Consider the following 13,603-nt stretch of genomic DNA (forward strand, 5'->3'; position numbering starts at 1 on the left):
TTTAGGGTCAAAATTGAGATTATCGACCGCCAATGTGCCGATTTCAAATTACTTATGGTTTTGATCAATTGTTTTATTTCAAGCCGTGATGTGCAAGTGCGACTCTAGGCTATACATGTGGATTTCAAAATACATTTGAGGGTTAACTGTGAAAATGGATTCTATGGATTTTGATTTCGTGAATTGATTTCATCGATATAAGATTGACCTATTTTTAAAGACTGTTGTTGTTGTATTGCCATGTCTTTGAAATCCCTATTTTGCATTACTTGATATCATAAAGTGGGATTTTCGATAACCCAAAGGATTCTCCATATTGATGATTTGAAAATGTTTTGGCATTGAAATGATTTAACTGCTACATCATGGTTGATGTGTTATTTTCTACCGTCAGACCCTCGGGACGACGAAGCCTCGGGAGACGGGTTGCCTGGAAGATCGTGATTGCGATGCCTCTGGATGCCTGTGGGACACCATTGTCGTGGTGAGCCCCAGAGTTTCCTTGGGAGATTTTGGGATGCCCGGATGTATGACGATACACATTCCGGAGGGTAGGGGACACTAGTAACATAGTGAGCCTTGGCGATTCCTCGTGATGCTAGGTTAGGTGCGAGATGCTTGGAGGTGAAACATGACATGCTTTGGATGCCTGGTGACTGAAATATGGAATTGGAGGCTTTCATGACGCCAGGTTGGGTTCGAATGCCTGGAGGGATGCAAACACTAGTCCTCTGGGAGATAGTGTTATTGAATAAAATATCTATTGAGTTTTAAAGTTGATTATTCTGCTGAGCTACACCATTTTGATAGTTGCGCTTGATTATGAGACAAAATTGTGTGGCATGGTATGGGACGTGTCATTTTGACCTTATAATTGAGACCCATTTGATTGACATGATGTGTTCCGGTTTTTAAACTGCATTTGCCATTTCGTTGGAAAACTCTATTGATTTAATGCATGTTTATTACTACTATTATGCGTACTAATTTGGGTTGCGTGGAATTGGGTGACAATAGGCTCCGTAATATAGTTTAGTAGAATTTTGACTGCTGAGTAGTTGTACTCACCCCTCATGGGGACTAACATATTACAGAGTGATAAAGTTGCTGTCGCCAGAGGATAATGACGGAGGCTCGAGTGGAATGGAGTGACGAAGGATGTGAAGTCAGCAGCGAAATTTTGGACATCGACACTTGTTGATAGATGACTTGTGAATAGCTGATGGAAAATGTCGGTCTAGTTTTTGATATAGCCAAGTATAGGAAACTTTGGCTTTTGTTGTATCGACAAAAGACGTCTACCAAGTTTATGTTAATAAAAAAAGTGTCTGATTATTATCAATGTGTATCTAGTGTGCATCATTTTAGTGTTTAAGGAAGGGAGTTGTTGGATTCGCTTTTGCCATATTATTGCACAAGGACCAATGAGAAATGTGATAGACCCCCCAGACTTGCGGATTCGCCGAAATCCAAGGGTATCGGAATAAAGGACATCCAAGACAAGGAAGTGATGTGGCGACCCTAACGGATCGGGGGTCGTCGGGGGGCGTCAAACTTGATTAATAGGAGAGCTGTTTTCTAGATGAGTTTCCTAGAAACTAATTTTCCTATGCCGTGGTATGTTTAGGAAAAAAAAGGAGGCGTACAGTAGCTAGTGTAACAATATTACCTTGTCAAAAAATATTTCGTAATTATGGGATTTTATATAACCTCTAAAGATTCTATCACTCCAAGAAACACCAAATATATGGAGAAATTATTCAATCAGTCCTAAACTTATTGTACATATATCGATTTAGTACTAAACTTTCAAATTTGCCATGAGAAGAGCCAGTGGAAGCGGAGGCCGCTTTGCTAAGAAAAGTGAAACAAATGCTTCGAATGATGCAGCTGAAGAGAAGGGCACAAACTCTGGTCTGGCTCTGTCTTCCCTATCTGCCAGTTCATCGTGCTCTGTACCTTTGACACCCGATTCCTCTGAAACCTGGAATTCATCTAGTAGTCACATGGCAGGAAGGTCGCTAGCGTGTGGAACTCGCAGAGGTCATGACTACGTGAATGGGAACAGCCAGTACCAAAATTACGGCCACTTCCAGGCCTCTGCATATTCAAATGAAGGGGAGAGAGACCGCTGTGGCCAGCAACCCGGAGAGGGATCTCTCTACCTGGGTTCAAGAAGCCTGCGTGGGTCTTATGGTGAAGGTATTGGGCCTACCACTAAATATGTAAGAAGGCTGTCATCAAGGTTTCGCTCCCACGATTCTTGGCAATCCATTTGCAGGACGGCAATTCATTCTTGGTTTTTGTTCTATGTGTTTGTGATGGCTTGTTGGATAAAAAGGAGGCCCCGAGCAGGAGACGAGGAATATGGACATGTGAGTTTGTGGATGTCCACTTCCTCATTTTCCCCCAACCTTCCTTGTTCTCTCTACAGGAGTAGGTCTCTCTGTTGTGAACTTTCGACTGAATTTTTAGCTTCCAGTCAGACAGGACATCCTCTTAATGCTTGAATTTTAGGTCATCACAGGTGACGAAAAATATTGACAACTTTGATGAACTGATTTTCCTATTGTACCAGATTTCTTTTTAGCATGGTGCTCGGGAGACTCTGCCTGCCTGCTATCTACCTTGGCACTACGCACTAGCATGCTCTTGCCAGGACCTGAATATGATGGGTCATGCTTCGAATAGACTGTTTTGCAGATTGATGTTTACTTTAGGTGATGCTAAAGCTGAGTCTCGAGCATTTTAGGCTGTGCATGGTAAAATTTTTGTTTCTCCCAATTTCTATTCTTTTATTCTTCGGAATAAAAAAGAACAGAAACCTGTTTGTTAACGCCAAGTTATTTTTCTATTCCGGGAAATAGAAAGTTAGCCCAGAAAATTGATTTGGAGCAAAAACGAGAATAAAAAAAAATTTGCTTTGTTCGGGACCAATTTCTAGAAATAAGTAATTTTTTTTAAAATTTTTATTTTATTCTTCTCTCTTGCCACGGCCACCTTTAATGCTCGGAGCCACCGCCGATCGCCGGTTGCCACCGTCGCCGGCTGCTACTCGCCGCCGCAGCCCATCGGCCGCCGACGACCGTCGCCGCCGCCGTCGTCGCCGGCTGCTGCCGCCGCTGCCGCTGCTGTTGCCTGTCGCCGCCCACGCCGCACGACCGTTGGCCGCCGACCTTCACCGCCGATTGCCACCGCACGCCCATCGGCCGCCCCTCCCGCAGCCACCCTTCCACCTCCGGCCGCCGGCCACGGAGGGGTGGCCGCGGGAGGGGGGGGCCAATGGGCTGTGCGGCGATAGTCGGGCGGTGACGGCCGGTGGCCGGCGTGCGGCGGCGGCGGGCGGGCAGCAACGGGCGGCGGCGGCGGCGGGTGGGGGCAACGGGCGGGGCGGCGGCGGCAGCGAGCGGCGGTGGTTGGCGGTCGACGATCCGTGAGCAAGAATAAAAACGAATAAATACAAAAAAGAAACTGTTACATTACCAAATGCCTTTCTATTCATTTTCTATTCCAAGAGTAGAAATTTTATGTAGTTACCAAACGGGTTCTTTTACTCGAAATTGTTCCCCTTTAATAGAAATAGAAAATAACTATTTCTAAAAAAAAAAAAAAAACTCTTCCCCAACCAAGAAGCATTGTCATGCGCACCCTTAGGGCTTGCATGGTAACATCTTTGTTTCTCCCAATTTCTATTCTTTTATTCCCCGGAACAAAAAATAAAAAATAAAAATCCGTTTGGTAAAACTTTTGTTCTAGGGAACAAAAACAAGCAAAAAAACAAAAAAAGAAAGTAATTTCTTGTTCTTAGGAATAATTTCTAAAAATAAGCCAATTTTTTTTTTCTTGCTTGCTGCGGCCTTGAGTGGCCTCTTACCAACCGCCAGCCACCTTTGGCCGGCCACGGCCATTGTCGACCGAATGACGGCTGTCACCGACTGCTGGCCGTCGCCCCACCAGTAGCGACCATCATTGCCGCCACTGTCGATCGTCGTCGCGCTACCCACAGCCCACCGGCCGCCACCACCATTGTTGCCGACGCTAACCACCGGCCACCACCGCAGACCGCTGGTCGCCCGTCGTCGCCACCCCGTCGCTCGCCGCCCGTCGCCCCACCTATCGCGCCAACCGCCATCGCACGATCGCGGCCCACAACCCATCGGCGGTCGGCGGCGGCCGTGGGCTGTGGGCGTGATCGTGCGATGGCGGTCGGCGGCGACGGTCGGCGATCGGTAGTCCTACAGCGGCAAGCGGCGGCGACGGGCGGCGGGTGGCGATGACGGGCAATGGGCAACGGGCAACGGTAGTGGGCGGTGGTCGACGGTCCGTAAGCAAGAATAAAAAAAAATAAATACAAAAAATAAAAAATTGTGCCAAATGCATTTATATTCTTTTTCTATTTTAATAATAGAAATTTTGTGTAGTTACCAAACACCTTATTTTACTCAAAAATTATTTCCCAGAGTAAAAATAGACTATAACTATTTCTGAAAAGAAACTGTTCTCTGACTAAGAAGTGTTTGCGCACCCTTAGACAAATTTTGCCTTGTTCTTCAGAGTGCGGTCATGCCTCTTCAAGTCGAGAGACATTTGCAAAGGTTTAGCATCGCAGAGGTGTTAAGTCGATGTTTCTTGTGATATATACACTTGGGTGGCTGACGCAATGAGTGAGAATAGTTGCCTCTTTTTTGAGTCATTCTCCGTTTTCTCGGGATGCCAGAGGGATTCGTATGGCCAGGAGCCTATACATATACGCTCAATGAGGCCAGCCTCTCATTTCAAATTCAAACTTTTTCTTACTAGGCCAATAGCTTCTTAGGACGCGTGTATGATAACCATTCTATTTTTTTTTCTAGAATTATATTTTTGTTTAAACAGAGATCCGTTTGGCAACGCAATTTCATTTTTCTATTTCTAAAATGAATTTTTATTCCAAAAATAGGTTTGAAACATAAATGAGAAGTGAAACAGAAATGAAAAATAGAAACTCTTTTCATCGCTCGTCCTCGTTACTAGCCAATCACCACCCGCCATCGCCTGTTCCTGCCACCCACCATTCACCGCTCACTGCCGCCACTCACCTGTGTTCGTTGGCCGCTAGCCACCAAACGTTGCTCGTCATGTCCATCACCCCCTGTAGCCATTGATTGCCGGTCGCCTCCTATCGGTTGCTACTACCATCGTCCATTGTCGCCCGAGAGGAAGAAATTTGGTATTATTAACAAATGAATTTCTATTCCAAGAACAACAATTTTGTGTCGCTATCAAATGTGTATTTTCGTTCAGAAATTCATCTAGAAATAGAAATAGAAAAATTTATTTATGTTCTAAAAATCAATTTTTGATCAGAATGGTTATTATTCACACATGTCAAAATATTTACCTCGCTATTGTAGTCACGTCCAACTTTATATTCATCACCGTATTAGCAAGCTCGCTAAGTGCGTTCCCACGTCATGGGCACTAAACTAGTCTCAGTTTTGTTGCTTGCTCATGCTTAAGCTCGCTGCGGTGTTTTCATGTACCTCGATTTGGATTTTTATGATGTGCTCAGCAGGGTCCTCATTAGACTCATTTTGTTCTCTCGCTTACTATGTTGTCGCCAATGGAATGTTTTGAGCAATTTTGGTGATTAGAGTTGGTTTCCCTTGTTGAGAGAACTTTGCCATCCGAATATTTTTGTTGTTCATTGGCAGAGACATTTGCTTTAGGCGGGGACTGGAGGACTTTCTCAGCTTACCCATAAATTAGAAGCAAGTAGAGAATGTCTCCCTTCAGTGTGCGCGTAGTCTTGCGTCTTTCCCCTTAGTTTCCTTCGACCTAGCTACTTCCAATTAGCTATACAAACGTTTCAATTCTTTATTCACGAGGATATTCATCACCGTATAAGCTAGCTCGCTAAGGTTGTTTTTGTTTATTAAGTATTTTAGAAATTATGAAAATTAGGAATTTTATTTATTAAAAAATCATTATTTTATTATATTTATTATTTTGAATTTTTTATATGTGTTTTTTCAAAACAACCTTTGGAAATTACACTTGTTCACATACGGTTATTTTATTAACCTTTATTATTTCAAAGGTTGTTTTTTGTTTATTAAGTATTTTAGAAATTATGAATATTAGGAATTTTATTATATTATTATTACGAATTTTTTATATATGTTTATTCAAAGCAACATTTGGAAATTACACTTGTTCAATTTGCAACAATTCCCAAAGGGTTGCGTTTGTTCATTTTGCAGCTCCTTCCAAACAAAATGAAATCTTTGTTCAATTTACAACCTTTCACAAAGAGTTGCCTATCTTCTTTAAGACCAATTTAAATATATATGTCAGTTTTTTTGAATTAACGAGTGAGAGATTATTTTTCAAGTATTTTTTCCAAAACTATAGCCATTTTTCAATTGTCTCTTAGAGAGGCTTTGGAAAAATATTAAAATTGCTATCTAGTAATTTCATTTTAGACTTTGTTATATCCTCAAGGATATTAACCAGTGAACATTAGCAATTTTGTGGGGCAAATAAATATTTAAAGAAAGTGATATCATGCCTCAAAGTTCAATTTGATTACTCTATTGATTCGAAGTCACATTTAGTATTCTTGCAAGGCCCTCAAAGATATCATTTGGCAATCTTTCGTCCTAACAGATGCCTTGCTCCCCTTCTTGAGGGGAGGGTCGTAACACTTAGTACATGGCACATAAAAAAACTTGAAAATGTAAAAAAGAAAAAAGGAATTTTTTTTATGAAAAAGGAAAAAGATAATAATTCAAATAAAAGTAATAAACTAAAATCTACCAGCACAAAGCCTTGCCCACCTCGCCGCAAGCTGCCACCACTTCCGGAGCTTGAGGCCATGGTTGAGCTAGCGGTCATCGCTGCTTGAGTTTTGTCAAGTTCTGCCATGGGAACTTGGGCTTTCGAACAATGTTTCGTCAATCTCAGCAAACTTTAGTGATAGATGTGCCATCAAAGCAAAGCATAATATTGACTCAAATGGTTCCTCAACTTTAATCTAATGAACAATATGGTCCATGAACTTTCAATTTAGTCAATGTGATCTTGGAACTTTATCCCAATGTACAGTGCAATACTTGAATTTTTAATTTATTTAATGTAGTCCATAAACTTTTGATACATATTTGATTTAATCACGAATCATGTGAAAATGTTCAATATTTTTATTTTATTAATTCAAGTTCATGGACAATATTAAATATTTTCATATAGTCTAGGAACAAAATCGAATATGTACTAAAAGTTCATAGACCACGTTAGACAAATTAAAAGTTTAGAGACCACGTTGCATACTTGATCAAAGTTTATAGATCATTTGTGTCATTTTTCCTTTTATCTCTCATCACTCCAATCTATGCGTTCTCATATTCTTTGAAGAAAAACCAAAGGGTAAAATTTCAGGAAAAAGAATGCTAAGAGAAATAAATAAATCAAACCAGAAGCAATAACGAGAATAATCACGGCCAAGCGACGAAGGCCTCAGAAAAGCTAGAGATGATGAAGCGTTGATCAGGAGAGAAGACGTTCGTCTCGAATGGTACGGACAATTTCCAGCATCACCGCTACCAGCACAGCCATCTGAGCTTGAAACTGGTGAGCCAAACGGAAGATAATAGATCTTCCACTCTGTGAGAGAAGATGATGAATGGGAAGCTTTTTAGCCTAGTGGTGAAAGATCTGAGAGTTAACACGGGGAGTACAAAAAAGACGGTGCAGTGAGGCTGTTGAAAGTTCAGACCCAGACCTGAAGGCGCTCGGGTCCGTGATTAATAGGGCAAGCTCGACGAAACTCGAGCGGCTATGGCCAAACGTGATGACTGAGCACCCATGTCGGCCATGGCCGGAAGCAACTGTGGCTGGTGGCCAAGAGTGGTGGTTTTTATAATGTTTGTCTTTTTTTTTTTTTTTAAGTAACCTTTTTATCATTCTTGTCCTTTCTTTATTTATTTATTTTTTATTTTTTTATCCTTCTCTTAATTTTTTCTTTCAATGCTGCACCTATTTTTAAAAAATACCTATCTTAAAAAAATAATTAAAAAGTATTTTTTGTTAATTATGTGAATGGAGTCAACGAAACACTTGATTACATCAATTTGAGAAATTTTAGGACTTAATTATATTTGTTTTGGAAGGTTCGAGACTTCTTTTTATATTAGCTTGCTAGCTAGTGTTTATGTGCTAAAAAGAATGAGATATCAAGTTTTGTTCAGGAAGATAGGCATGGATATGGTTCTTTCTCCTCTGTGAGAGCTTCTCTTCCTTGGGAGCTTTCCCAGCATCACAATGATGTTTTCTTTCAGCTACCTCCATGATCGTGGTCCCCCATTCCTCTCGATCATCCGTAATCCTTCTCTATTATTTTTAGTTATTTCCATCTGCTTTTAGTTTTAATTAACAAGTCCATTTGGCATTGTTTCATCGCCTTAGTTTCCCCACCACTACACGCTGGCCCTGTCAACTTTTCAACAGTATTTCCGAGTCGATTCTCTGCTAGTCCATTTCGTTTTTCTCGTTACACGATAGCTGCAGAGATTCCCTTAACAAACCCAAGCATCTCTGGCGAACGATCTTCTAGGGAATCATTTGGTTTGGTGCGAATTGATGATGAGGAAGGCTGAGATGGTTTTGACTGGAGGGAGTTTGTCGGAGAAGTAGTTCAACCGAGCTGCTTAGCTAATGTTTTAAGGAAAGGGGCTGGCATGGGCGAGATTACTATAACCCCTCAAATGAGAATACGTAGTTGGGCTCATTTCATGGTCAGCATCATCTTGATGCGGAAGAGAGAATTAATTTTTCTGTATTTAATAATGCAAAATACATTGGCCTATTTATAACCTTTACAAGATAATTATTTAAGGTGACATGATATTGTAAAATCAATTACAATCAATCAAATAAATAAAGAATAGGCACAATCAAATTAAGAAATACGAGGACTCATGAAAGTTAAAAGAAATTGCATAGTTATATTTCAGCTATTTTAAATAATATTAATAAAACAAAATAACAAATATGAAATAATAGATTCCTTAGGCTTCATGAATATAATTTTGAGTCATATGCATAACATGACATTTGAGCGAATTAAATAATCACTCCCATCGATATATGATAACAATTATAACAATAATAAAACTAATAACACAATATATTGATTTTTTTCTAGAAAAGAATTTGCTATGTATCATGAAATCGAACTGTAACTTGTACGCGCCGCGCGTGGGCATCGCTGGATCCGGCAAGGGGTGGAATCGTACTCACGCGGCGCCACGTGTGAGGGGAGGGAATCAAAGGACCTGCCCCTGTCCCATCTCTCTGACGCTCTCTCTCCTCTTTCTCTTCTCTGTCTCCCTCCCTCACACGTGGCCCCGCATGAGTGGTCCGGGACCACGCTGACGTGGCGGTCCCGGACCACCCAATATATTCTCCCATCTTCCTTGCCTCCTGCCCATCTCTCTCTCTCTCTCTCTACTTTTCATTCACTCCCTCATCAACTCCCTCATCAGTACAAAGCGAAGCACAAGACCTCTTTCATCAATGGAGCGTTCCGCTTGGCCTAAGAACCTCTCCTCCAGCCGCAAGCGCGCGATCCAGGAGCTCTGTGGCCAAAATCCCAAGAAGCTCAGAGATGCCTTCGACGCTCACTCTCAAACTGGCGATCACCCACGGCAACCCTTGTTTGCGGAAGATCTGATCGACAGCGTCCTCGGGTCGTTCAGCAACACCCAATCCCTATCGAGCGGGTCTGAGTCCTATGAGGTCTTGCAGGTCCCGAGCAATGCCTGTGTCATGTCCGAGGACTCTGAGGAAAGTGAGAGCGTCAAGATACCCGTCCAGAGGTCTCCGGCAGAGAGCGTCAAAAGCTGTGTCATATCCGACGATTCTAAGGAAAGTGAGAGCTTCAAGATACCCGTCCAGAGGTCTCCGGTAGAGAGCGTCAAGACCCCCGTCCGGAGACTCCAGAGGTCTCGGCTAGCGTGGGTCATGGACCACGTCCGGAGACTCCAGAGGTCTCCGGTAGCGAGGGTCAAGACCCCCGTCACCCCCTCCTGGATACTCCAGAGGTCTCCGGGATCCATCTTGTTGGAGCAGTCGCTAGTGGAGGCTGCAACGGCGATATTTAAGGGCAAAGTAGACGTGGCTTCGGAGATCCTGCGGCACTTGTCTGCCGTGCCGAAACCCATGGGTTATTCAGAGCAGAAATTGATGGAATACATGTTGTCTGAGCTTAATTCGCACGTGAGCCCCGTCGATTACCCCCCTCCCCTGACGGAGTTGTTCACCGAGGAACATCTGTTGTCGTTTCAGTCACTTTACGGTCTGTCTCCTTGTTTTAAGCTCGGTTGCATGGCTGCCAATCTCGCGATTGTGGAAGCTGCATCGGAGCAACCCTCCACTAACAAGCTCCATGTAATTGATTTCGATATTGGTTGGGAAGGACGGTACCTCAATCCCCTCATTCTCCTTTACGCGGCGTCCGTGCATCAGGCGGGCAATCAATCCACCCTCAAGATCACGATGGTCGCAGATAGCTTCAACGGTGAGAAGAGGCTAAGGATGATTGGGGATCGACTGAGTGAACTCGCGGCCCAGGTGAAAGTTAGGTTAGTATTCAACATCGTGAAGCAGAAGCTGAGCGAGTTGAGCCGCGAGTCGCTGGGCTGCGAGCCCGACGAGGTGCTGGCGGTGATCTTGGCGTACAAGTTGCACAGAATGCCGGACGAGGGCGTATCTGTGGAGAACCCGCGCGACGAGCTCCTCCGGCGCGTAAAGGGTCTGGCGCCGCGGGTGGTGACGCTGGTGGAGCAGGAGATGAACGGGAACACGGCGCCATTCCCGATGCGCGTGGGGGAGGCGCTGGCGTACTACGGGGCGCTGCTTGAGTCGTTCGAGTCTGAATTTTTGGAGGACAGCTCGAAGCGAGGGGGGCGGAGGAGGGGCTGAGTCGGAAATTGGGGAACTGGGTTGCTTGCGAAGGTAGGGACCGGGTTGAAAGATGCGAGGTGTTTGGGGAGTGGAGGGCCCGCATGGGGATGGCTGGGTTCGAGTTGAAGCCACTGGGTCGACAATTGGCCGCGATGAAGAAGTTGCTTCACTGTTGGCCCTCGCCCTGGGACCCGAGATTCACGGTGAAAGAAGAGAATGGCGGGTTTTGCTTCGGCTGGCGTGGGCAAACTCTCACCGTCGCATCTGCTTGGCATTAACCGAACTGACATACGTATGTGTATGTCATGTGCGGCAATGGGATGTGATATCTATAATGTATTGTTTTCGAGGTGTTTTTCATGAGAATATGGAAAAAGAAGGAGAGAATCCCATTTCCCCACCCAAGCAATTGAGTAATAAAAAGAGAGGTGTTTGGATTTGAGGGGAAAAAACATTCCCGTGTGTTGCATTCATTTCTTGCGTTATTCGATTTGTTTCATTTGGTGTGTATCGAATTCTTGTGCGCAATCTTTCTTCTCCGTCCATTGCTGCTATGGGGCTCCACCTCTGATAGCATTTATGGAGGTTCGTAGTAGTTTGTAGCTTAGCTCGAGCTCGAATTCCGCTATCTTTCAAGAGAGGGAGAGGGAGAGGGAGAGAACGTCACGCATTATTCTATTTGTGTCCATTTTAATCCATTCCAAGTGATTCACGCTGGGAATAAGTAGAGAATTGTTTTAACTGCTATTTGTATCTCCTTTTCATTAAGGATTAAGCCTTTGTTTTCAATAGCTGATATAATATTTTAACTTAAATTCCTATATTTTCATTCCCTTTTGAGATCGAGTAGTTTTATCATTGATTTGTCTTTTTTCATGAAATTGAAAGTCGAAATTAGTTTTCAACATGAGTGATACTTAACGTCATAAGATGCTCATATTTATGCTTTAATTTTTATCCATGATGGTGATATCTCCTTTTCTGATTTAATAGAGGAGCAATATTATTCGTCCGCCATTGCTTTGCCTTTGAATGTCCTTCCTCAAGCTCGCACTTACACCCAAGAAGCCCTGCACAAGCTCCAAAAAAACATGAGGACCCTTGCTTCAACGAGTGGCTCTTGCTATGCTGTGGGATCGAAGTCCAAGCCCATCCCTAAACACCAAATTCTTCATTCTTTTGAAGGGTCTTGTGAAATGCAATGCCACAGTCGAACAAACATTGAGGCAAGTGGATGAATTGAGCTCTAATGAGGAAGACGGTGAAAAGGGACAAGCGTTTGAGGAGAAAACGGAAGGTTTGTATAGAGATGATGCAAAGACACAGTTGGCTGCGATTGGAACTGTGAAAGGGCGGGATTCATCCAAGTTGTTGTTTCCCCATCAGGCAATGATAAATGCGATAAGAGTTGAGAGAGAACAGCTGAGGCAATCGCAGGCAGCTGTGCCAGACTATACTTCGCTAGATGGAGGGCGTAATCATGGCACGACTGAGGGCTTGTGCGATCAGGAGTTGGAGTTTCAGGGGCGAATTGCCATGTTCAATGTAAGATTGAGGGTGGAAAGAAAGGTGTTTTCATGAATTTTGACAATAGGGCGGTGCATGTGCCGTTGAGAAAAGAGACTGAGCTTGAGGACGATGAAGACTAGATAGGGGAGGAGGAGCAGTTTAGGAAAGGATTAGGGAAGAGAATGAATGATGGAACCACGAGCAAAGTATCTATTACTGGTAACAATAGTACCGTTCTTGCTTAATGTGCAGCAGCCACGAAAGTTTGCATATACACCTCCTGCAGTGGCTTATGGTCCTACAGCAAGCATCGGGGCAGTTGGCCCTCCTCCTCCAAGCATAGGAGGGGTGATGGTTGCTGGGCAAGCGTTGGATTTTGAAGGCTTTATTAGTATTGGGCTTAAGGCCCGTCCGCCCAAGTTGGGCCGAGAAAGCCTGCCCCACGGGAATAGGGCCCGTGGAAGGAGAGAGGTATAAAAGGGAGGAGAAAGAGAGAAAATAACAACGTTTTGTTTAAAAGAAAAAGGACGTACGTACTCTCCCTCTTTGTCGTTTTCTCCAAAAGCAAAACAGTGAAGCGTGAAGGCCAATTTGCTTCACCGGATCGAACAGGACAAAGTTTCTCTTCCTCTAACGGCGTCGGTGTTTAATCTGTGGCTAAAATGTACGCTCGAATCCGTGGTGTGCTTTAGGATCGATGATACGTGTTGTTTTTCCCGGGCTCGTTTTCCGCATTGATTTAGGGGTTTGATTTAGTGTCGAATCCGGTTTTTCAGGGATCAGTCATTCCCAACATTGGTATCAGAGCCTTAGTTCACGTTTTCCCGACTTGTTTGACGATTTTTGATTGATTTTTCGCAAAAGCAATTCGGCCGTACAGATCGGAGCGAGAAATCCCGACACCCGAGCATTCTTCGGCCATTTTTCTGAGTTTTCGTAAGTCGAAATCGTTTTCTGAATACATGGGCAGAAATGCGACGTCGAGACGAGTCTGGAGATACGTCATACGCCGCCGGGCAACGCCGCACGCGCCCACACGCGCGGCCAAAAGCCGCTGCGCGTGGGCGCGACGCGCCCGGAAGCACTTTGGCTCGCCTGGGGCGTGTGCGGCACACGCGCCGGTCGGCGAACCGGCGCGTGCGCACCGCCG

At 44.0% G+C, this 13,603-nt stretch overlaps 1 non-coding gene and 1 pseudogene across 1 annotated transcript; one reads left to right on the forward strand and one right to left on the reverse strand.

Moving 5' to 3' along the window:
• Nucleotides 1-7,492: 7,492 nt before the first annotated feature.
• On the reverse strand, nt 7,493-7,585 carry LOC120289069. Its single transcript, XR_005547018.1, has one exon. It is a non-coding gene; the product is annotated as a small nucleolar RNA snoR117 (small nucleolar RNA).
• A 1,970-nt stretch (nt 7,586-9,555) lies between these two features.
• Nucleotides 9,556-11,276, forward strand: LOC120295666 (annotated as a pseudogene).
• Nucleotides 11,277-13,603: the final 2,327 nt, after the last annotated feature.

This window comes from Eucalyptus grandis, chromosome 1 (assembly GCF_016545825.1).
Source record: "Eucalyptus grandis isolate ANBG69807.140 chromosome 1, ASM1654582v1, whole genome shotgun sequence".
NCBI classification, from domain to species: domain Eukaryota; kingdom Viridiplantae; phylum Streptophyta; class Magnoliopsida; order Myrtales; family Myrtaceae; genus Eucalyptus; species Eucalyptus grandis.